This window comes from Marmota monax, unplaced genomic scaffold (assembly GCF_021218885.2).
Source record: "Marmota monax isolate L192 unplaced genomic scaffold, Marmota_monax_Labrador192_F-V1.1 WCK01_AAM20220418_F8-fsc00273, whole genome shotgun sequence".
NCBI lineage: Eukaryota > Metazoa > Chordata > Mammalia > Rodentia > Sciuridae > Marmota > Marmota monax.
The window spans coordinates 708,435-718,204 of NW_026692357.1; the positions used below are offsets into that span (position 1 = coordinate 708,435).

General features: G+C 38.2%; 1 long non-coding RNA gene across 2 annotated transcripts in view; it reads left to right on the forward strand.

The window, feature by feature from the left end:
- The window catches only part of LOC124091406 (uncharacterized), a 28,700-nt gene extending 19,863 nt beyond the window's left edge, over nucleotides 1–8,837 (forward strand). For both annotated transcript variants that reach the window (XR_006851352.2, XR_006851351.2), the window contains one exon: nucleotides 8,601–8,837. This is a non-coding gene — a long non-coding RNA (uncharacterized LOC124091406). The remainder of the gene's footprint in view (nucleotides 1–8,600) is intronic.
- Nucleotides 8,838–9,770: the final 933 nt, after the last annotated feature.

Below are 9,770 nucleotides of genomic sequence, written 5' to 3' on the forward strand. Positions count from 1 at the left end.
ATTAAAAAAAAAAAAAGAAAGAAAGCAAAAGAAATCATACCAGGGACATTTCTTCTTTCTTTCTTTTTTTTTTTATACTGTGTTCATTTTGCATGTCATTAAATCAAACATTGCTCCTGGATTTCACATAACAATAGCTATGGTTACCTGCAATTATTCCTAGGAGGAGAATTTCTCAGTTCTTTCCTTGTCTCCCAAGAAAGGGCTCTAATAATACCTACTGCTCCATAAAGGGTCATGAAACAGAAACAAACAATGAACACACAGCCAGTTTTATCTCTTTCAGCTACAACAAAGCTCCTTTGCCCCTGACTAGGGATTTTCTACCCCTCTCCCATACTGTACACACAGACCAGTGGTATATTATTAAGATTATTTAAATTTTCTGGATTATCAATAAGTAGCTGTTATCTTGCCTCAGCTGGAGCAAATGCTATTTGCTGTACCACCCAAACCCAGAGCTGGTTTTTCTATTCATCAAGCACATGTTCCGCCTTATGGGCAGAATATTCTGATTTAGGGTCACATCATGTGCTAAATGGCAACCATCTTGTGACCATAGTCTGAAGGACTTCTACCTTCTCATGGTCTTCTGACTGAGTTAACCTGTTCAGGACATCTAAGAATCATTTTACCCAAAGCCTTATTCAGTATTTTAGTTTTTATTCACAGCATAAATCATTATGAATGGCCATGAATCTTTTTAAAAATTTGGATCAATAATAAAACTATCATGTATTGAACTCCCTTAATGAAAGTTTTACACATATATCACTCCATCCCCGAGAAAGCACCAAGGAACACATATCACTACTATCTTTGATAGGAAATGGAGACATATAGAGCTAGTTAAAGGGGCTTAGACAAGAGGTGTGACCAATGAGATGAACCCCATTCAGATAAAGCAGAGAACCACTCTCTTTCCTTTACAAACTTCTGTCTCTTGAGCAACAGGCTGACAAGTGTAACTTACCCATGATAAACCTCATAACCAGATACTGCAGAGAAATCTGCTCACTCTTGTGTGTATTTTAGAAGAGATCAGTTAAATCAGAGGGAAATGTCAGAGGTAATCTTTCTTAGGTAGCAACTCGATGGCTGTCAATGAATGGTTCTTAGCTTTTGTTAATTGGAAAATTTGATATTTTTAACACAAAAAATTCTCTATGGATCCATAATTGTTTTTTGTGTATGACAGATTTCAGAGGGATGCTGAAGGAGATCTGGAGACTGAGCTGGCAGGTGCCCCAACAGGGCAGAGAGTGCTAACTCTGGTTAGAGGTGCCTCAGGTTTGAATCTCCACTCTCACATTTTTTCCTCCCAGATTGACTTTCTTCTTATTTCTCAGATGGACATAATAATATTTGAGTGGAGAAAACATCTACTCATTGACATACTTACCTAGAGAAGATAATACTTATAAAGAGGTCAGCAAGTTCTTAACACAAAGTAACTAACATAAATTGGGAAGAAGATTCTGAGATAGAGATTTCCTAGGGGATGCTCTCAAGAATGACATATAGAAGGAGTGTGACGTCAGGAATAGCAGAAGAAGCAACCGAGCTGGGATATAGCTGCAACAGAGGCCTAAGGGATTCTGGGACCCCACAGTTTTATGAATTGAGACAAAATTCCTGGGTCTTTGCTATCTTACTGGAAATGCCCATCTGTTGTGGTAGTTCCTTGGGGAGGACCACACAACTTGGGTAAATTGAGTAAGATGGCTTCTAAAGGTGACAGCAATTGCTGTGAATGAACTCAGCTGTTAACCTGTAGCAAGCTCTGATCCTGGAAGATGAAAGTGTCTCCATCCTGAGACTTGATCTGGCAGCACATGCCATCATCCCTTCCTGTAAGTACTTTATAGATCCTAAGAGGTATCATTATTATGGTTCATTATCTATTGATTTGTTTCATTAGAATGACCAACAGACATTTTGAGTCACTGTAGCACAGGAAACACAATCATCTCCTTGTAGAATGATAAATGACCTCATCCAGTCTTGGATATTTTGAACTATAATGTTTGCCTACATATTTTCTAATCTATCAAAACCTCTTGCAAAATGGTACAACCTGACCTGGGTGTTCTGGGTCATCACTTTTTTTGTTATCATTGTTCTGGGCACGGTGCCTTTACTAATGAAATTTAAGACTGGGGCGCTTCATCTCGCTGTTCAGCTTGGCATCAACAAAGGGCCTTAAATCTTTTTTTTTATGTATTTGAATTAGTGTGCAGTTCACTGTTTTCTGGAGATGATGGAGCTACAGTTTTTTTTTTTCTATTATATTTCATTTAGTTAGTTCCTAAACATTCACATCTTGTGCTTCTTCTTTTTTAACCTGTTGGCACCTGTGTCTTTTGGGGGGGTCAGGTCACCTTCCTCAGGTGTGTATCGTGCATCATGGTCCCTCCTTCTTCCGGGGGCCTTATGACACCTCCCTGTGCTTCTCAGCAGATTCTGCAACTGTCAGTTCCTGCATTTCCCCTCACTCAAGCAGCACATTTTTGCTAAGTGCTTCATATACGCCAGGAACTCGTCTATTTTATTACTGTGCAATTAAAATTAAGCTTTCTTACTACCTGTGTTTAGACTTACACTGATTCATAAATCAATCCTCTTTTGATGCAGAGCCAATCTAGTTGTGAATCTATCTCCATGGAGTACAATTCCATGTACATTTATTCCACATTGCTCAAAACCCCATGTATGGTGCACAGTAGGGCTACCTGCCCAGGCATAGGGTCCACTGGGAGATGGCTACCTATGTATTCTTTTCTACTTCCCTCTGGCATACAAACCATAGATATTGAGACTGACCTTTCAGCATCTTTTGGAACAATTTACAGAGTAATTTTATATTGGCAAATTTTATGTCAAATAAAAAAAAATTGGCTTGCATTTGTATGCTTCTGAAATTTCATTTTCTTCTAATTCATTTTTATTGTATTTAACAAAATTATCAGATCAGAAAAAATTTGAAACAACCAAATAATCAGGCAAAATCTGAACTTGTCCTTGGCCATGTACCTTGAGAATAACCAATCCAGAGCCACAGTTTCTCCATCTCAGCAAGGAAGTCATCTTGCTTTAAATGATCTTGGATATTTTGTATTTGCCACTTTATGTTATTTGAAGCTCCTTTTTAAAAGGATATTTTACAAAATAAATACTGGTTGAGGCTTTTCACCACAGGGCATCAGAGTCACCGTGAGCATTTAGATGTTCTCAGATATTGAGATTCATAGTCTAGGCCTGGGGTTTTTCTATTTTTATAGGACTTTGTCTATTTGCCCTCTCTCTTTAGTGCTAATCCACTGGCAGGTATTACTTAAATAGTTCAAGTGAGAGAATGACTGTATGGAATGAAGCTCAAAGTAAATTCAGTGTGTGTGTGTTTGTGTCTGTGTGTGTACAAAGAAGGCTGACCTGGCACCCAGGCTTAGATAACATTTGCTCCATGTTCTGTTTCCTTCTGTTCCATTTAGCTTCTTTAACAACAACAACAACAACAAAATAGTGGACACTATCCACAAACTAGTCCTTATCTCAGGTTCTGTGTATGTTTCCTATGAAGTGAGCTGTGGCCATAAATGTTCACATGTAAAGCCCTGACTTCACACATGTATACATGCTACATACTATATACATGTTTATGTGTGAAGCACTGCAAAATCTGCTCATCCCATTTGCACCTTCTGCAGAGTCTGATTGCCAATGCGAGTTCCTTTCAATGTGCTCCTTTCATCTGCCTTCTCATATGTGTCCTGATGGCACGCCTGGGGTGTGGCAACTTTCTAACACTTTTCACATTGGAACCACAAGGCTGTGGGTTTCTGCATACTATAATGAATGCATTAACTGCAAAAGAGTCACTTTCAAAATGTTTAGCACTTACATTAGTGGATTTCAACAAAATTACCATGGAGTTTATCATATCTTTTAATCTTGGTGATTAAAATCCATCAGAAGTTATTTTTAATAATGAAATGAAATTTCTGGTGATTTTTTTTTTTAATTCAAGGATCCTCAACCACTGCACGATATCCCCTTTGGGTCTCACTGAGTTGCTTAGCACTTTGTTTTTGCTGAGGCTGGCTTTGAACTTGCAATCCTCCTGCCTCAGCTTCCAGAGCAGCTGAGATTATAGGCATGTGCCACTGCACCTGGCTTCTGGTGATATTTTGAATAATATATTCAAAAATCAGTTTCACTTAACATGCTAAATGTATACAATTATATAATATGGGTTTTTTTCCTTAAATTATGGATATTCCTGTTGCATTTCTGTTTTAATCTTGCTTACAACATGATACCCAAGTCTGAACTACAATAGGGAATGACAGTGAACACTCCTGGTAACTATAAGTCCCAGTACTGTTTTACAGTTTATTTGTTTGCTTTCAATGAGATTTCATGTCTTTATTAAAGCAACTGATTATTCTTAGGAAGAGATAATGTGGATAAATGTTTAAAAAAAAATGTTGGAGTTCCCTTTCTGGTAAATGATGGCCTTTATAGTCAGGAGATGCATCTAGCCAGAAGATGATGGTGATGAGACCAGGAATGGTTTTCTCCGGAAGGAGGAGCACTTTATCACTGGTGTTATGCACTACTGCCAGCACACAGTGGAATAAGAATAGATTTACTTTCAGCTGGCTTGCATATTGTCTTTAAGCCTCTGAGACAACACACCACTTATTGCCTGTACCCAGGACATCCTGTTCCCTTGTCTCTGTGTGCCCTTGATCTGCCATTGGGATCCTGACATTTTGGTCTTAAAAATATAAGAAAGAAATTAGTTACAAACTTTTGATGCTTGTTGGCAGCTTTATAAACTAGGAAAAAAACATGAGGTTGCCCTTAACTTTGCATTCTGTGTCAGATCTTGGCTAGGGTTAAAAGGTTCAAGAAAATTTTATTTCTTTCCATTATTGTGTTAGGGTGAGGAGATCATATTTTTAGCACTCTTTCTAATGATCAACTAAATGTGACATATTTATTCACAGACTTCCCTGCCTCTGAACTTATTTAAAATAAGTTTTAATTCTTTGTTTTAATATCATCTTTGTAGGATTTCATGTCTTTATTAGTTCTGCCTGAGTGTTGAAGGATAATATAAATGATAAATAGAAGATTGAAAAAAGATTTGGTTAATAAATATTCAATATGTGATTGTGGCTATGACTTTGTTTAAATATGTTAAAAGTTTATTTGGGGAAAAAAAAAGTGGCTCTTTCCTGGTTTTAGGGCTTTTTTTTGCCCTGAGAAATAGCAAAATGACATAATCAGTAATTTAATCACAGCAATTTTTGTTGGTGACAAATTTAGACCTAAATAGCCCTTCCACTGCCGTCTGTTACTCTGTAGCAGCTACCATATTCTGGGGAGAGGATTTGGGAGCTGTGGAGCCAATACATTGTGGTCTGGTGCTCTGGGCCGGGCTGAGGGTGGCTTCTTTTTCTGCTGATCAGACCCCCTACCTTCACCATGCAATTGCCTGCGTTCCTGTTCCTGTGTCTTCTGGAAGAAGCTCCTGAGTACAGGCTTTGTGTCCATCTCCCCTGCCCTGAACACAGGGCTTTCCTCAGAGTGGCCGCAGCAAATGCTTGCTTGTCAAATGAACCCTGCTGGTTCTTGTATAGTGAATCTGGATTTTAGGTCAGGTCTTCTTCTTTTTTTTTTCCAGTAAATTACGGTTATATTTTGAATTTGACTGAACATAATACAAACTTCAGGTCATGAGGTAGGAAAGCCACACTCTCCCCTCAAGGGAATACTTTTCACCTGGAAACCAAGTAAAAAACAGAGGTAAACTTCCCAGAGAAAATGGGTTTGGCTGTGTCAGATGGTAGAACATGAGACTGTATATCCCAGCTTCTGGGAAATGTCCTAAGCATGAAAAATTAATGGAAATAAAAGAATTTAAACCATTCCAGAAGAATCGATCAAAGAAAATTAAAACGATCTGATTCCTAGGTGACTTTTTCATCTTAATTCCCCTTAGAATATATAAAGCTATTGATAGTTACAATGGAAAGGTCTATTTTTGCTTTTTTTTAGCCTAATTTACTATTTATTTATTTTTATATAGAGAGAAATGGGTTTGGAATCAAAGTAGAAAAGCTAAGGGCCAACTATTATTCCAAAATAATAACTCTTTCTATCAAATGGGATTTTTAAAAACTTATCCTTTATTTTTTTGTTGGGTCACACTTGGGTTTTCTTGAAGCTCAAATTATACTAAGAAAAAGGCACAATCAGAGATAAACAAACCCACTTCCTCTGGAGACACAAAATAAATCATAAAGTAGCAGCTCATTCTAAACAGCACTCCTCATGCCCACTTGGTTCCTGGGACCATGTTTCTGAACCTTCCAGAATTTTCACTTTTGGTGGCATGTAGCTCAGTGCATAATGAAAGGGAAACTTCCAAAGAAACAAAGGAAGCATTTTTTTTTTCTTTCATTGACAAGAAGAAAGCTGACCAAAAGTTGCTTTGCCTTTATTCTTCATGAAAAGCAACACAAAACAAAACAGAATCAAAACAAAACAAAAAGCCCATGGGGAGATCTTGCATTTGATGTCCTGGAGCCAAACCTTAAGCCTCCCAATCACTCTTCCAGTAAATGAAAAAAAAAAAAAATTCTAAACTCGATTAAAAACAACAACAAAAAACTCTAATAAAGCAGTCTGCATAACTGGTCTCTACTCATCAGATTGATCACAGCTTAGAGTTAGCGATGTGTATTTGATGTATGTGGCTTTCTTAAAAACGAGGAAATCCTGTACTGCTAAGAAATTTTCAGTTGCTGTAGTTCTAAGAAATCAAATAGCATTGCCTAAATAAATTTTGCATTACTTTAGTGAATACTAAGTTAAAAGAGAAAAATGCTTTCACATACAACAGGAACTTTAAATCTTATTTACCATTGAATTCTCATATTCTAAAATGCGGTCATTATTTTAAAGGAACTACTTAGAAGTTTTTGGTCCACAAATATATCTGTATCAGTGAATTTTTATCAAAACATATTTAAGCCATTACTGAGGACCAGTTTGCTAGCTAGAAGGATCAGCAGTAATGTAATGTGAGGAACAAAACTGAAACCTCTTAGATAGGAGGGATTGGTGCTTGGTAGCTCTTGACAATGTTCTTCCTTTGACAATGGCCATAGGAATAATCAAAGGAGTCATGTTCTCTCATTTTCTGGTAAAATTAATTGAATTTTATCTTTCTTACCTAGTTACAGAGGTTACAATATTTTTTTTTTTCATTTTGATTTTTAAAGTAGTTTCACTCAAGTTCTGATATTTTCAGTTAACAGTGATACTGAGAGGTGTATCAAGTGTCAGCACTCTGTTCACACAGAGCTGTAACCAGGATAATTACAAAAGTTAGCTAATAAGCTAACTTTTTACTCATGTAAATTACTTTGAATAGTGAGCCCACTTTGGAAAGATAAATCCTAGAGATCCTTTTAATCAACATCATATTTCTGAGTGTGAAACCCTTTCATTGTTTTTTATTTCAATTGTGATTTGCTTACTGAACTGAAGGCTTGAATAACTTTTCAGTCATTTCTGTTGATTTAATCAAACTTTTGTGGGAAGAGAATATGATGCCTAACATGGCTTTTTTTTTTTTCTAGAAAAGTATTCAAGAATCAAAAAAAAAAAAAAAAAGAAAAAAGAAAAGAAAAAGAAAAAGTGCTGCGTGGGCAGCAGAACTAAGATTGTGGAGGGAAAAGATTTGAAGTCAAGGTCACAGAAAATAATGGGGTAACCTAAAAATGCTTAACATGAAAATTTCCAGGAAATGAAGAAAACAAAAGTAGTTGCAGTATAAAGAAAAGACAGTGGTAATATTTATCTGAAGGGAAGCTGGACCTGGGATTAGTCTTGCAGTGGTGGAATACATTTTCAGATACTAACTAGTAGTTTCTGTCTCCATTCCTTTTTTCTCTTTCCTCATCTATCCTCAGGGGTAACAATGGCCCCCTCTGTGTTGAGGAGAGAAGCAGAAAGCAGAGAAGATTGGATGAAAGTCTCTGAATTAAGCTCACCTAGTTGACTGTGTCAGGGCCCCAGGGGGAAGCCCAGGAGGGGCCTCTCAGAGAGACAGGAAGATGGAGGAAAGAGACTGGGCATGGTCCTTGTGGTTGTGACAGAGGGTCTTCCCATGTAGGTTCTTGGCCAGTAGACCACGCAGCCATGGCAGTGTATGTGTCTCTGAGCATTGCCTGTGAGTCCAGTGATTTCTTATGGGAATGAGTTATTGTCTGGGTTCTAGCACCACAGAGAAAGGTCTTGCAAGGGTAAGATAACTAGGTCATTGTTCCTGGGCACATAATCCAATCAGCCTTTTCCAAACCAGCAAAGTGGAACTTTTATAAAGAATAATAATTATTCATAGACTGTTTTGACTTAAAGCATATTAAAAGATGTTTTATTTTTTCCCTCACTTTTCATACCCTGTCTTCCTTAGCTTTGGTTCTTCTTCCAAGCCTCATATCTTTTCTTAGAGGAGAACCACAAAGAGCCCCTGATGTAACACTTCAGGCACTTTTCATCTCTCATCTCATTTCTCTTTACAGTCTCCCAGGAGAAGAAGACCTTATAATTTATCAGAAAGGAGGCAGGTCAGCCCTCCTGAGGGGCTGCGATGCTGCTGGAGATCGCCTCATTGGGTACATCCAGGGGTGCACCTGCTGCAGGGCTGTGGCCTGAAGACATGGGTGATTCATTTGTAATAACAAATTATAATGGGGATGCTTTTACTTCTTGCATCCTGGGGCTTGATTTGAATTTGTTTAAATAAACTCTGAAATTCATCTTGCAGCTTATCAGCCTGGTCCTTGAATTGGATCTCTGAGGAAATCCTCTATTTGCTCTCTGGTTCCTCTCATTACTCTCATTCTGTCCCTTACCATTTGGCTTTCTCTGGACTCTTCCTCTTTCCCCATGTAGCCTTTGCTTAGTGGCTGCACTCACTTCTATGCATCGGACTGTTTCCTGGATCATTTATCCCAAGGCCACATCTCTTTCTGGAGTGTTTAACTATTTCCTGACATCACCACTTGGGCATGTAACAGTTACTTTAAACCATACTTGCCTGGAAGAATACTAGACATCATCAGTTCTCTAGGTCTCTTTCCTGAGTGTCCTCTCCCAAGGTATAGGTAGATTGACACATGGATGAATGGACAGATGCTAGGATAGATGGAAAGACAAATGGATAGATAGAGAAGAGTAGATGGATGATAGGATGGTATGATGGTATGAATAAGGTTTGTCCTCTCTGAAACACATGTTGAAATTTAATATCTGTTATGAGATAATATGAGATAGAACTCAGTGGGACCTTTAAGAGATGACTAGGGCCCTGCCTTGTGAACAGATTACTCCATTCATGGGATTAGTGGGTTAATACCTTCACAGGTCATCTCAAGAGTGGACCTGCTGGTACTGCCCGTTACCAGTGACCAGTTCTGTTCCCTCACATGTTGAAGTTTGAACATTAGAGAAGCATTACGGAAGCATATAAAGCAGAGTTTATTTAAAAAGGGGTCACACAGACTTCTCCCAGGAGAGAGAAGGGGGTCATAGCTGGTATCCTCGTATCCCAAAAAGTGAAGCCTTCTGCCCTTTTTATATGTCTTAGGCTTTCTTTGTTCTCCTGCCCCCTTCCCCTTATCTTTCACCTTCCTGCATACTTACTAGGCCCAGGAAATGCTCAGTGGGATGGCCAAAAGGTGGGAACCAGG